Source organism: Pteropus alecto, unplaced genomic scaffold (assembly GCF_000325575.1).
Source record: "Pteropus alecto unplaced genomic scaffold, ASM32557v1 scaffold433, whole genome shotgun sequence".
Classification (NCBI taxonomy): domain Eukaryota; kingdom Metazoa; phylum Chordata; class Mammalia; order Chiroptera; family Pteropodidae; genus Pteropus; species Pteropus alecto.
In genome coordinates this window covers 1,635,781-1,651,892 of record NW_006433953.1, presented here as the reverse complement: position 1 = coordinate 1,651,892, position 16,112 = coordinate 1,635,781, and the positions used below count along the sequence as shown (strand labels likewise).

Genomic DNA, 16,112 nt, shown 5'->3' with positions numbered 1-16,112 from the left:
AGCATTCTGGGAAGAGTTATGAAAGGCTGAGATCCGCTGACTGTTACCGGGGCAACCGGAGTCTCTTGGCGGTTATCTGCGGTTTTGAGCAGTTAGCAGGCGAGGCTGAGATGCTCAGAGGTCATTTGGGATGAGCGAAAGGGGCCTGTGGGTGCTTTTAAGGGAAGATTGTCTTATCAGGAGGTTATCCAGGTGTGTCCTGCGGGAGCGCCTGCCCTGGGGATCGAGGTCAAGCCCTCTTGTTGTCCTTTGAGCCTTGCGGAGAAATGAAGTGTGACCAAGTAGCTCCTTTCCGTCACTTCTCTAGTTTTCTGCCTCCTTTTAGAAAATGTAAGTTGAGAATTTCTAATTTAAGTTGTAGTGTGTTCTAATGTCAAAGTAAATTATTCTTGCTTTTAAAATTGTGGAAAATTTTTTATTTAAAGAAAAAAGAAAACTCACCAGTCATTTATCCAGAAGTAAGTTAAAATTTTCATGTATTACCTATTAGTTTTTTTTGTCTGCATAAATATTTTTTACATAGTTGAGTTTAATTGGAGAAAACCATTAGTATCCTGCTTTTTCACATATATATGTATATGCTATAATTCTGTTATTGAAATCTTAGCAACAAAGAAAGCATCGAAGATCTTAATGTAAATGTGTTCGTAGTGAGTTGAAGAGATAAAAATGAAGTCGACGCAGCATGTGAAGACAATTCTTTCAAGAAGTTTGGCTGTAAAGGAAAAGAGAAAGGTCAGTAAGCCGAAAAAGAATGACAAGTGAAAAAAAAAGTTGGGGTTTTTTTTTAAGGAGAAGAGAGTAATGTTTTTATTAGAGAAAAAGCTGGTAGTCAGAGGTTAAAGATACTGGCAAGAAAGGATAACTGAATGAATGCCAAAAGAAATAGAAGATGAGATGCATAGATCAAGTACATAAATTAGCTTTAATAGGAGGCAGAACTGGGAAGAAGGGTGTCAGGGTAGGTCTGGATGTTAATAATTTAGAAATTATTACAAATTGGCAAAAAAAGTAACAAATATATCAAAAGATATATATAAAAATGGCCAATAAATAGGTATGTTCAGCTAATTAGTGATAAATATGGCATATTCAATGTATTAAATTGACAAAGATTAGAAAGAAAATAATATGTATTAGCCAAGGGTTCAATGAAACAAGCACTGCAGGTGGAAATAGGAATTGGTACATCTTTTCCCTCATCAGGCATTTTAGAACTATGTATCAAAATCTTTAAAATGCATATATACTTTGTCTAAGCAAGTATACTTCTAGGAAGTTCTCAAAAGGAAATAATCAAAACTGCACATACTTATTAAGCTGCATAGAATTCATTTAAGCTTGTCCACCAATAAAAGATAGGTTAAATATACTAAACCTGTACTTCTTAAACATAACATAGTTGCAGATAAGTTCACTCATATTCGAATTTTCAGGGGAAAGGATGCAGGAAATGTAGGCAGGAGTTTGGGGAGAGAAGATGAAAGAGGAATTAAAGATGTAAGATTCATTCACTCAAAGTTTTCTTAAACACATATCACAATATGTATTTGTTACTTCATGAGACTATTAACCCAACGAGGGCAGAAACCACAAATGTTTTCTGAACCTTTTATCCAGGACCTAGCACAATGCATAATAGGTGCTCAATGTATGTTGAATAAACAAACGGATACGTAAGACGCTGCTTCACAGTATAGGAGATACAGGGTTGAATTACAAAGTGTTCTTAAAATAACTTTTGACCAAAAAGTAAGACAACTCTTATATATAAATACCTAATCCAAGTTCTAAAGCGGTGCCATTTAAAAAGGCAGGGGTGGGGTGGCAGGGGGAGCAGTGGCGCACCATGGGATTCAGAAGAAAAAAATTTTTTCAGAAGTTAAGCTGGGCCTTGATAATGGACAGTTAGGATTGGAACATGGAGATGTTGGGAGGAACTAATCAGAGCAGCTAAAAAAAAGGCACGTACCTTTCTTTTGAAAATAGGGACGTATTTGATTCCACACTGTAAGATAGTGAATACAGAAACAGTTTGAAGCCAGAACCTTGAGAATCACCCACATGTAAAGAAGGTAAGGAAAAAGAAACAACAGAGTAAACATAGAAGAAGTCATCAGAAAGCTAAAAAGAGAAGCGTTAGGAGAGTGAGTTTCATAGAAACTAAGAATTCATATTTCTAGAAAGAAAGGTCAATCAGTATTTTCAAATGCTATGGAGACAGCAGGCCATCAAGGAGGAGGATCTTAGGCCACTGGATTTGGTGATTAAGGAAATCATTGATGACTTTCAACTACATGACTTCTTTGTAGTTTACCAATGAATATTAGGAGAGTGTCTTAAAAGATCAATAGAATCAAGATGCTTTTGATTTGTTTAGGGAGATAGGGAATAGAGTTCCTTAGGAGCATGGAAAACTAAAAGAGGATTAAGTTGCAAAAAGGATAACTGTATGAAGTAAGATTTTGGAGGATCTAAACAGTAATTAGATCAAAAAAAGAGAGAAGAGTCATTTGTTAAGAATCAGCATTACGATTCTAACATATTCAATAACAAAGGTGATTTTTTTAATCAACATATTTTTCTACTCCTACCTGGTTTCTTTTCACAATTATGGCCCCAAACTAACTTGTGATATGCTGAAAATATTAGAACTTCCACTTAGTAATATTTTTTAATGCTTCTTTAAAATCCTCTTTTTATAAGTAAATGGGTATTATAGTATACAACTGCATTTCTGGTTACTCTATGTCCCTTACTTTCAAGAAAGTGCTCCTTTCCAACTGTAGCTTGTATGGTTCAGGTGGGGCCAATTCCCAACTTCTCACCCTGCCCCCACTCCTGCACTTGATCCAGATCTTCCCAGTGACAACCAACATTGGTACTTTCACTGTCACAATAAGGAAAAAGACTCTCTTCCTCTGATGTTGCAGGTGCTAAAGACTATTTAAGCATGGAGCAGACAGGCCACCTTTGCTATCACTTGTCTAAAATTGAAGCTAAAAAAGCCAACCTGGAAGATGGAAACCAAATCTTGATATTATTTGAGTCCAGGGATCCAGACATGCTTAAAGACTAACTTTACCACTGAACTTTTCAGTTAAATGAGCCAATAAAGTCTTTTATGCTTAAACTTGTTTTTTCTAGATTTTTGTCATATACTACTCAAAAAATTCTAATACAGGTATACCTCATTAAATCAACATTATTTCAGTTTCTTCTGTGACTTATTTCGTTTGTTGCTCTATAATGTATTCTATAGTTCTCACTAAATTAATCCACAAATTTAGTACAATCCCAATCTTAATCTCAATATTTTAAGAGCCTTTTGTGTTGTTTGCTTACTTTAGAACTAAGCAAAATTACTCCAAAATTCACTCAGAGGAAAAAAAAAACATAAAAATAACAAGAAAATAGGGAGAAAATTCTTAAAAGAGAATTGCATAATCGATATTGAAGCATTTTATAAAGCAAGAACAACAAACAGAATGGTAATGGAGTAGGAATAAACAGAATTCAAAGCCTGAGCATATATAAGAGCATTTACCATATTTAATATATATAGTTAATCAAGAAAAGATTAATTCAATAATGTATCTAAGGACAATGAGCTATATTTGGGGGAGAAAAATAGATCTTTACCTTATTCATCATTCCAGAACAAATTCCAAATGGATTTGTGACTTCTATGTAAAAATCAAAGCCAGATTCTCAATATGTATTAGATGGTGTATGATTGTTATAATCTTTAGCAATATCTGATAAATTTTTAAATATTAATACCTTTTGACACAGCTTTTCAATTCCAGTAATTGCTCTTGTAAAAACACTATTCGTATAGAGATAAATATGGATAATCTGCACTGGAATATCAAAAATAGTATATGCATATGAAATAATTAAGGTATGAAATATCTATGCCATGCATTCTCAAAGGAGTGATATCACAACCAAGGAAATGAAAATTGGTTCTTAGAAGGACCAAAAAAACCAAATTTTTTATGTATAAAGCACAAATATGAATAAGGTACATAAACAGATACATAGTAAGTATGTGGTATTGAAATTTCATGGGGAGATGATTAAGAAAAAAAGGCCTAAATAGGCTTCATATAGGAACAGTAATGGAAAAAAGACTGCAAAAAACTGATCTACACTTGATCTTAGCCAAAAGGCCTAGAAACAATAGAAAAACTGATCTATACAAAAGAACTGGTAGATGTGTGTATATTGACAAAAGAGGATGCCTGAGATACTTGAAGTTTTAAAAAATATATATACATTACGAATATATAAATATACATATAAATATATTTTACATGTAATATATTTACATATAAATATAAATTATTGATGGTGTTTATCTTTGAGATTAAAATTATAAGAAATATTCTATAAAGTATAATGTTTGCATTTTTACATTTAAATAAAATATACGCTATAATATATGCTGTAAGAATAAATGAATTATGAAATAGTTTCATATTCTTGTGATGAGAAAAGACTTTTTAAACATGACTTCAAAGCCCAAAACTATTAAAGTTTAGATTAAACTATATAAAATTTAAAATTACTACATGAGGGAAAACACATACACACACTCACACCCAGTAACTGAAGTTGAAGCAATAACCAGAGAGAATATTTGCAATTTATATGACAAAAGGTATATGTCATTAACATACAAAAAGCTCTTAAATGTCAATAAAAAGGTTCAACACCCTAACAGACAAACTGGTAAAGAACGTAAAGAAGCAAATCACACATACACTACAAATGGCTAATAAGCATATGAAAATGTTTATTCTTGCTAATTAAATACAAATAATCCCAACAATTAGATAACATGTTCTCATTGGACTAGCAAAGCTACAAAGGTTAGTTTTGGTTTAGATACAAAATGGGATATGGAGTACTTCCTGAGTATAAATAGGTTCAGCCTTTCTGAAGTGCAGTTTGGCAGCATGTATCAAAATGTTAAATACGCATACCTGTGAATCAACAATGATACAAATTAGAAAAGATGCATATGCTAGAATGTTTGTTCCAATATTAGTTAAAACTTGGAAACAAAGGCTTATAAATAAGAAATTAAATGTACTTTTGAGTGAAAAAAGCTTGTTACAAAACATGTTTATGGTGGTCCTATTTATATAAATTATGGGTCAGTGCCCATAGAAGTAACGTTTAACAGTACGTTAGCCAGGGAAATCTCTGGTGGCATTTCAAGTGAGTTTCAAGCTTATGCAAAAGTGAGAGAATGTATGAACTGTGTACCCCCATGTAGCTTCAACTCATATCCAATCTTGTTTCATATATATTCTCACCCACTCCCTCTCTCACCCCAGTTTCTGAAACAAATCCAAGACATTTTATCTTGGAAGTCCATAGCACTATAAGCACCTCTTGTGTCCATGGTTTTCATTATGTGGATTTGGAACCATGAGGACTTTTATTTGGATTTTTCCTTTTTTTTTTTTTTTTTCTGGCAACTGTGCTTTGGAACAATGTGGTTGAGAACCTGGAAAAATGCATGGTGCGTGTCCAAAACTTGTAGTCAGTCTGGCTGCCACCCAGCAGCAGGCTACAGCACCAATATTATGCCCTGAAAATTACTCAAATTTATACCCACACACACCTATCATTATTGTCTCAAAGACTGGGTGTTGTGTTTATCTTCCCTGTAAAGTGTATCTTAGTTTCATTTACATATTTTCATCTCAGAAGAAAATAATTTTCCACTTATGGAAACTGGCACAAAGAAACAAGGGAAAACTACATCTATGAGTATGAAACTAAATGTCACCAAGAGACATGCAAGAAGATAGCAGATATTAGATATTTCTCGGGTCTAACTAAATTCACACAGCAAATCCGAAGAAGCTCAAGGATGTTGAGTGATTAGAGGGCACGTGCCTTTAACCCTCACTTTGTTCTTACCATCCTTAGAATCCCAGGCAGGAAAAAGCATATCTGTCAATGGGCAAAGATTGTGTAACCAGCTACAAGGCACAGGCCTTTAAAGGAGTCAAGCACCTCACCAATGTCTTCCTATTCCGCCGCCTCAAAGCCCACTTGCTTGGCAGGCTATCAAGATGGGACCTCCAGTGCTTGCTTCCACAGCGTACATCTGGCCCTGTAGCAATGTGGGCTAGCAATGAGGGCCGTCCTGGTGCACCAGCCCTTCCCCCATCCCATTGGAATGATCCAGAGAAAGAAAGGGCCTCCAGGCCATCGACTTATGGAGGGTGGAAGAAACCACCCAACCAACTCTAACACTTCATCTGACCACCTTTCCCCACGTATGCCACACCTCGACCATTTTTCCCTTGCTCCTCCTTTCACCCTTCCTTCTCTCATCTGCTTCACCGATAATCCACTAGTACTTCAACAAGCCCATCACGGTCCTCTCCTTCCCCAGCCTGACAGACCCAACATGGCACACACTAGTGCCCCCTTTACCCGGTCTTACTTTCTGAGGTTTCAGTTAACTGTGGTCAACCACGGTCTAAAAATATTAAATGGAAAATGCTGAAAATAAACAATTCTTAAGTTTTAAATTGCACACCATTCTGAGTAGAGTGATGAAATCTCATGCCATCCTGCGCCATCCTACACGGAACATGAGTCATCCCTTTGTCTATCATGTCCACCCTATCTATGCTACCTGCCTGTTAGTCACTTAAGCAGCCATCTCGGTTATCAAATCAACCTGCAGCATTGCAGCACTTGTCTTCAAGTAACTCCTATTTTACTTAATAATGCCACATTCACATAATCTTTATTACAGTATATTATTAGAATTGTTCTATTATTAGTTAATCTCTTACTGTTCCTAATTTATAAATTAAACTTTACCCTAGATATGTATGTGCTATCATGGTTTCAGGCATCCAGTGGGGGTCTTGGAACATAACCCCATGAATAAGGGGAACTATTGTATTAGAAACAGCACAGGCTTTAAACTAGAAAAAAGTAGTTTGACTCTTGGCTCTGCATTAATGAGCTTTAAAACCTTGGACACATTATAATAGCTCCTCTAGGTCTCAGTTTCCTCATCTATAAAAGAAGATAATAGGACCTACTCTGTAGAGCTATTATAAGATTAATAATGATGCTTTTAGTATCTGACACACTAAGTAGCTTAATAAATAATAACTGGTAGTAGTAGTGGTAATGGAAAGAACAAACGAACTAAAGCTTCCTACATAAAACCCCATGTAAGAAAGGCAAAAAAGTATCTTTATTCTTTATTTTCTTTCCATCTTCTAATTTCTGCTTCCTTTAAAAAGTAATGATTTTAAAAATCTTTTCCAATACTAAAATTTTATTTTTAATGGCAAAATGAAAATAAACAAATGCCTGTTATGTGCAGAGAAGGTCACAAAGATTCCTTTAGGTCAACCAGATTTTAATTTAATCTGCTGACCAAAAAAAATCTTTAGATTTCTTTATTTTTCTTCCTTCATACATTATTGCCAGTGGCATCACAGAGCATATGATCAAAGGGAACAAGCAGCAAGTGACAATCATTTCTCTACATAATTTCTTTGGCCTCTGAGGCTCTTTTTATATTTATGTATATATGTGTATATATGTGTTATTAAATAATGTTCATGCTTCAAAAATTCTATTCCAGTGCTTCATTATCCTCTAAACCTGTATAGTCTAAATGATCACCACTAACCGCATGTGGCTACCAAGCACTTGAAAAGGGGCTGGTCCAAATTGAGATGTGCTACAAGTTAAAACTACACACTGGATTTCAAATTGATTTCATTTTTTCTTTTTACTTTTTTAAATGTGGTTCTTAGAATTACCTAAGTGGCTCACATTCCATTTCTATTGGACAGCAGTGCTCTAAACAAATAGGAAGTCTATAGAATGTTCATAATCTCCAAAACAGTATTGTCACTCACTCACTTTTAGTAAATTTAATTTGCTAAGAAATTATGTCTATGAAGTTTTTTCTGTGCATACTCATGAGGAAATAAAATCAATACCCACTCTTTGTGACTTTCACATTTTAATTTTTTGGAGTTATCCTCAAATCGCTAGATATCAGTAGCTATCTGATGAAGACCAAATGTCATACTCAACAGAGTGGCCTCGTTCCAAGGAGCGTATCAGTAAAAGCTCAGGCCGAGATGGTTACCTTTCAGATTCAGTATCTAGGAAATTCATTTCATTAAAAGTAAATTCATTCAATGCAACCCAGTTAAGTAAGTGGTCTCCTGAGGACTGCGACCATCTTTGCTGGGAGATAACAAGGCTATCACTAGGAAGCCTCCTTTTACCTAGCTTGTCCTCTGAACATTACCATCTGCAAAGATTTTTAACCTGGGTCTGTAAGATGTGGTTTGGTGGGTTTATGAACCTCTTGCAATTGTCTTCAATTTTGTGTGTACGTGAATTCTAGACAGAAGAGCCATAGCTTTTATCAGATTTTCAAAGGTGTCTATTACCGTCAGAAAGGGAAAGACCATTGACATAAGAAATTAAGTCGTGCCCTACTTGATGAATTATTTTCTATTGCTGCAGTACCAAATTACCATAAATTTAGCAACTTAAAACTAATTTATTATCTTATAGTTTTGTAGATCAGAAATCTGACACCGTCTCGCCAGGCTAAGATCAAAGTTTTGGCAGGGCTTCGTTCCTTTCTGGAGGCTCTAGGGAAAAATCCATTTGCCTGCTCATTCAGGTTGTTGGAAGAATTCAGTGCCTTGAGGTTGTAGGACTGAGTCCTCCCACCCCCTTTCCTTGCTGGCTATCATCTGAGTTCTAGTCCCAGCTTCTAGAGGCTGCCCACATTCCTGGGCTCATGGCCCAGTTCCTTCATCTTCAAAGCCAGGGTTGGAGTCCTTCTCAAGCTTTGAGTCTCTCCTGCCTCTTCTTTAGTCTCATCTCTATGACTCATTTGCTGCCTCTCTCTTCCATTTTTAAAGGCTCATGTGATTACATTAGTTCCATCTGGATAATCAAGGATAATCCTATTTTAAGGTTTATAACCTCAATTCTCTCTCAACGTCTCTTTAACCATAGAATTTAACATATCCACAGATGCCAGGGATTAGGGGGCCATTTCCACCCACATTTGTGCTACTTTACTTCATTCCAAGCACAGAAAAGTCAAGTCTGGTAACCAGCCCCTACGGGAGGTGTCCCTCATCAAAAAGTTAGGCAATGTTTGTCCTCAACAGTTTCCCTGATCTTCTTTTTGTTACTACTTAGCAAAGTACCGCCCAAAACCCCCCACTTAAAGACTCAATGCACAGGCCCTAACAGCACCCCAGTCCTCTTATTTCTTGGACAAGGCTGTGACCTCCATTTCTCTACCCTTCCTCATTTAAAAAAAAAAAGTTTTACAATTATTATCTGGAAGGGCTCTCATGAAATAAGTCACTCTAAATTGTTAAAGACTAATAAGCAGTAACCCTTCCCAAACAATCTTAGAGCAGAAAAAAAAAAAAAAAAGACTTGTAAAATTTATTAAATTATACAGCAAATTTGTTTCTACAAATTGCAGTAAGCTGTATCCAAGGCTCATTAAATACTTCTGCTCACCTACGTCCTCTTTATTTTCTTCTTATCACCACCTTTTGTGCCAGACCTTCGGCCCCAGCTCAGCCTATTGCTAAGATTATCGACAACCAGAAAAAGAGGTTGCATTAAAGAGGAGAGGTCCAGGTTTCTTGGCCTAGACCACCTTCGAATGTCTCCTTTGTAAAGGAAATCTGCCCTAGATATTTCTTCCTAGCATCCTTGTTTTATAGAGAAGTAATCAAATGGAAAAAGGTATTGGGAATGATTGTCTTCATCAGTATAAAAGATATTTTTATATTTAGTTAAACAAGATTTAGCAGCCAATCTAAAAAGTTATTCAGAAAAAAAGTTATTCAGAATGAATCCTGGATTACTTACATTACAATCTCTCTCTCAATCTCTCTCTCTCTCTCTCTCTCTCTCTCTCTCTCTCTCTCTCTCTCTCTCATGCATGCGCATGTGTGTGTGTCTGTTTGTGTGCGCGCACACACACACACCTATTTCTTTGATGCATGGTTGCAATAAAGAAAACTAAAACATTAAAACTGTTGCCCCCTTTACATGGTGCTTCTGCTCCAACCTCCAACCTGATAGACTGTTGTCAAAACTCCAAGTTTCCAGGTGTCCCTTTCATTAAACCATCTCCTTGACACAATAAACAAGATGATACAACAAACACTTATCTACTAACGCCCATCATGGTGGAGAGGGGGACATCACATGGACGTGTTGATTTGGGGATATTTTTTTTAACAAGGCATCATTTCTCCTCACATGATCTCCTCACCCCTTCATTTTTTAGCATCAAGTAATATGTACAATCCACATCCCTCTCTCAGGCCTTATGTCCCATCTCTGATCTCTACCCCATCCCTCACCCCACACCCTAGTCACCTTCAAAGATGAGTCATAGGCTAACAGAACTCCAGCTTCAGGGACCCTCACTTGAGAGGCCTCTGGGAGTGCTGGGTGTTGCTGGGAGCTCCAGGGGGCGTCAAGATGGGAAGGTAAAGCCAAGTTACCATCAAAGCATTTCTGTGTGAGCAACTCTAGTAAATTGCCTAAAAAGACAGAAGAAAGTATTCAATAATTTGTTGTGATTTATTTTCTCATCCTAAATAAATATCTAAATAGGCAATTTTGTACATAACTTTGCATTTCTTTCCCTTAGAGGGAAAAAATTGTAAAAGCTTCAGCCTCACAAAACCTAGTTCTCCCTCTGATCATCTCATCACAGTCTCTCGTTGCTTCCCCAGGTCTTACCTCATTCCTAAGCCCCACCCCCAACTCTCCCTCGAACTGTGAGAAGTCAATTTAAATACTATTTTCTATCACTAATTAGTTATATGCCCCTAAGTGAGATATTTAAACTCACTGAGCTTCATATTCCTCCTGTAAAAGGTGGAGAATAATAATATCTATCTCAAAGGGTTATTTCTGAGGATTAGAAATAATGAATGAAAAGTGCCTGTCAGTAGGCACTTAATTTATATCACCTAAGATTTTCAATTGCTCTGGTGTATGGAGATGTGGAACACAAACTATGCTCAAACCAGGTAAATTCCATGAATAGCTTTCATCCTTATACTTGCTTGTCATGACTTAGAAGTCATCAACACACTTGACAGAGTGTTGCTTTAGGTTTGGCCCAGTCCTGGGTGTCCCCTCTTTTGGTAGTCCCCAGATCTACTTCTTAGTTCTTTTCTTCAGGCCACCCAAACTCGGACTCAGAGAACTACTCAGAGGACTATTCCCAATGCCTCTCAATATGGAGCTTCTGCTCCAACCTTTTATTTCTAGCTTGGAAAAAAACGTATTAATTTTTCTGCTCCCCTCATGTCTTAGTCCATTGGGACTGCTATAACAAAACACCACAGACTAGGTAGCTTATTAACAACAGTGACATATTGCTTACAGTTCCGGAAGTTGGGAAGCCCAAGCTCCAGGTGCTAGCGTGGTTACGTGAGAGCCCTTTTCCTGGTTAAGATCCGATCCCTTCTCACTGTGTCCTCGCATGGCAGAAGGGGCTAGATATTTCTCTGGAGTCACTCTTATAAGCACTAATCCCATTCATGAGAGCTCTACCCTCATGGTTTAAGCACCTCCCAAAGGCTCCGCCTGCTAATAACATCACATCAGGCATATGAATTTTGGGGGTACATAAACAGACTCCCTAGTACCCCATTTAAGCTATTTCCTGGGGATCTCTGTAAATATTCCTCTAATAGTCACTGAGCATCTGTATATGTACAGGACATTTGTTAGGCTCTTAAGAGAAAACAAAATAAGATAAAACCTTTCTACCTTAACAGGAAATAAAATAGCTTTAAAATTACTGCAGAATAATAGAGTATGTGTTAAGTACTGGAGAAGTTCAGAAAAGTTAAAAAATAGTTTGGGCTAGAAGAACCAGGGCAAGTTGAATGAAGGATTGTTCAATCTTGACCTTAAAAGATGGGGAAAATTTTGGTGGCAATACAGAGGAAGGGGGAATGTGTTCCAATGTGTCTAAGAGTCTGGCTTGGTGGGAGTGAGTAGAGACATTCTGAGAGATAAAACTGAAAGGGAAGTTGGGATCAGATTTCAGAGGCCCTGAATGTCAAGCTAGAGAATTATGATGTAGGCAGTGGGGAGCCCCAGGAGAAGGGAATGAAAAAAGGGAGAATAAATGATTGTGTTGGGAAAAAGCCACCAGAAGTGTGCATTGGTCAAATCGGTGAGATCACAGTGGTGAGACGGATTGGAAGGGAGAAGCTTGACTGTGAGGAGCCCATTTCCACTACTGCTGCAGCCAGACTCTGCTTAAAGAACAGAAATTCTGGGGATTTAGCTCTTGGGAGAAAAATCTTTACTGAAGACTAAGACAAGCATTGAATAAATAAACACATACACAGGCAAGAAAACACAAGTCATTTAGAAAAATAATCCAGCCAGACCTCTCATCTTGTTCGAGCAGACTCCAGCTAGAGTTTGCCAGCCCCTTCCCTTATCCTCCATGCCATCTCCCTCTGCTAGTTTCCCTTCTCCTTCTTTCCCAGCTTCTCTTCCACCCCTTGCCTACCATTCCTTTGCTCACCAGTTTGTCCTCAGCAACCTCCTCCAATTGCACACTCCTCCACACACTGGGTTATTTTTCATTCAGTCTTGTGATCCTAAACCCAAGCCCTTGTATCCATTTGCCTGCTTGACATCCACCTGGAAATCCCATAGACACCACTATGTTTTTCGTGTCCTCTCAAAATCTGCTCCTCCCAGACCCCAAGCCAAAACCCTAGGTGGCAGTCATTCTAGAATCTTCCTCCTCTCTCACTTCCTCTACCAATTCTGTATCCTAAATAGTAAAGACTCATAAGAGACTACTATGAACAGTTATGTGCCAACATATTGAACACCCTAGAAGAAAAGGATAAATTCCTAGAGACATACAACCTACCAAGACTGAATCCTGAAGAAATAATCTGAACTTACTAGTAAAGAGATTAAATCAGTAATCAAAAACCTCCCAACAAACAAAGCCAAAGACCAGATGGCTTCACTGGTGAGTTCTATCAAACATAAAGAAGAATTAATACCAATCCTTCTCAAGCTCTTTCAAAAAATAAAAGAGGAGGAAATACTTCCAAACTCATTTTACTAGGCCAGCATTACCTAAACAGCAAAACCAGACAACATAAGTGCAAAAATCCTCAACAAAATTTTAGCAAACCAAATTCAATAGCACATTAAAACAATCATTCACCAAGTGGGATTTATTCTGGGGATGCAAGGATGGTTCAATATCTACAAATCAATCAATGTGATACCACTTAACAAAATGTAGAGTAAAAATTATATAATCATCTCAACAGGTGCAGAAAAAGAATTTGGAAAAATTCAAATAAAAGTTTCATTCATGATAAAAACTTAACCAAGTGGATATGGAGTTAACAAACCTCAACATAATAAAGGCCATATATTATAAGCCCATAACTAACATTATACTTAGTGGTAAAGCACTGAAACCTTCTCTTCTAAGATCAGAAATTAAACAAGGATGCCCACTCTCATCACTTTTATTCAACATAGTACTTGAAGTCCTAGCCAGAGCAGTTGGAGGAGAAAAAGAAATAAAAAGCATCCAAATCTGAAAGGAAGAAGTAAAACTGTTCTATTTAAAAATGACATGATATATTTAGAAACCCTAAAGACTCCACCGAAAAAAGTGTTAGAACAAATGAATTTAGTAAAGTTGCAGGATACAAAATCAATTTACAAAAGTCAGTTGCATTTCTATATACCACTAACAAACTATCAGAAAGAGAAATTATAAAAATAATCCCGGTTGCAATTGCATCAAAAAGAATAAAATACCCATGAATAAATTTAACCAAGGAGGTAAAAGATCTGTACACTGAAAACTATACGACTGATGAAAGAAACTGAAGAAGAAACAAATAAATGGAAAGATATTTAGTACTCATGAAGTACAAGAATTAATACTGTTAAATGTCCACACTGCCCAAAGCAATCTACAGTTTCAGTTCAATTCCTATCAAAATCCCAATCACATTTTTCACAGAAATAGAAAAAAAAATTAAAATTCATGTGGAACTACAAAAGACCACGAATAGCCAAAGCAACCTTGAGAAAAAAGATCAAAGCCAAAGGCATCACACTTCCTGATTTCAAACTATTGTACAAAACTATAGTAATAAAAACAGTATGTATGATATCGGCATAAAAAGAGATACCTGGAATAGATTGCCCAGAAGTAAACCCACGTATCTATGGCCAATTAATTTACAATAAAGGAGCCAAGAATATATAATGGGGAAAGAATAGTCCCTTCAAAAAATGGTATTGGAAAAACTGGATAGCCACATGCAAAAGAATGAAATTGGACCACCATCTTATACTATACACTAGTATCAATTCAAAATGAATTAAAGACTTGAACATACTATCTGAAACCATAAGACTCCTAGAAGAAAACAGAGGGTAAGCTCCTTGATGTCAGTCTCGACGGTGGTTTTTTGAGGAACTGACATCAAAAGTAAAGACAACAAAAATTAGCAAGCAAGACAACATCAAATTAAAAAGCTTCTGCAAAGGAAACCATCAACAAAATGAAAAGGCAACCTACATAATGGGAGAAAATATTTGCAAATCATATATCTAAGGGGTTAATATCCAAAAATACATAAAGAACTCAGACAACTCAATAGCAAAAAAAAAAAAAATCCAATTAAAAAATGGGCAGAGGAACTAAATAGACATTTTTCCAAAGAAGATATACAAATGACTAACGGGTATCTGAAAAGATGCTCAACATCACTAATCATCAGGGAAATGCAAATCAAAACCACATCACCTCACATCTATTAGAATGGCTATCAGCAAAAAGACAAGAGATAACAAGTGTTGATGAGGATTTGGAGAAAAGGGGACCCTCATGCACTGTTGGTGGGAATGTGAAGTGGTGCAGCCACTATGGAAAACAGTTTGGAGATTCCTCAAAAAATTAAAAATAGAACTACCATGTAATCCAGCAATTCTACTTCTGGGTATATATCCGAAGGAAACAAAATCACTATCTCAAAGAGATATCTGCACCCCATGTTCATTACAAAATCATTCACAGTAGCCAATACATGGAAAAAAACAAAGTGCCCATCGATGGATGAATAAATGAATGTGTGGGTATATATTTATAAAATGGAATATTATGCAGTCATAAAAAGAAGGAAATCCTGTTACTAGTGACAACGTGGATGACTTTTAGACTGAGGGCATTATGCTAAGTGAAATAAGTCAGACAGAGAAAGACAAATACAATACTGTATGATTTCACTTATATGTGGATCTAAAAACACCCAACTCATAAAATGGACATAAGATTGGTAGTTGCCAGAGGTGGGGCGGTTAGGATGTGAAGGAATTAAGTGAAGATGATCAAAAGATACAAACGTCCAGTTATAAGATAAATAAGTTCTGGGGATGCAGTGCCCAGCATGGTGACAGGAGTTAATACTGTATTGTATATTTGAAAGTTGCTGAGAGTAGGTCTTAAAAGTTCTCATCACAAGAAAAAATTCCTAACTATGAATGGTGGTGGATATTAATAAAACATTTTGCGGTAATCATTTCACAATATATACATATATCAAATCATTACATTATACACTTTAATGCAAAGTAATATGTCAATTATATATCAACGCAACTAGAAAAATTAGAAATAAAAATAATAAATAGTACTCAAATCCATTTTTTCCTCAACGTACCCATTTCCATTGTCTTAGGCCTTCATCATCGTTCACTGAATTACTATAATAGCCCACTAATTAGTTCTCTCCTGCTGCCTTCTTCTCACTGCTATCCAAATTACTTTTAAAACAAAATCTGATCCTGTGACTCCACTGCTTAAAAACTTAAATGGCCCTTCACTTTACCCTCCCTCACCTCTTCCAGCATAATGTTTGTGTTCCTTAATGTTAGGATCTGCCCCCAACATAACCTCTTCACCTTTCTCTCTCACTACTCCCACCATCATCATTTATTCATTCATTCAGCAAGAGTTTATGGAG

General features: G+C 36.5%; 1 long non-coding RNA gene across 3 annotated transcripts; it reads left to right on the top strand.

Moving 5' to 3' along the window:
* Nucleotides 1-2: 2 nt before the first annotated feature.
* LOC107195462 lies at nucleotides 3-3,208 on the top strand. Of its 3 annotated transcripts, XR_003045454.1 has the most exons (5): nucleotides 3-330; nucleotides 426-458; nucleotides 608-735; nucleotides 1,990-2,075; nucleotides 2,934-3,208. It is a non-coding gene; the product is annotated as an uncharacterized LOC107195462 (long non-coding RNA). The 3 variants fall into 3 exon arrangements; XR_001516615.2 differs by lacking the exon at nucleotides 426-458 and having other exon boundaries at nucleotides 652-735; XR_003045453.1 differs by lacking the exon at nucleotides 426-458.
* The last annotated feature ends 12,904 nt before the right edge of the window (nucleotides 3,209-16,112 follow it).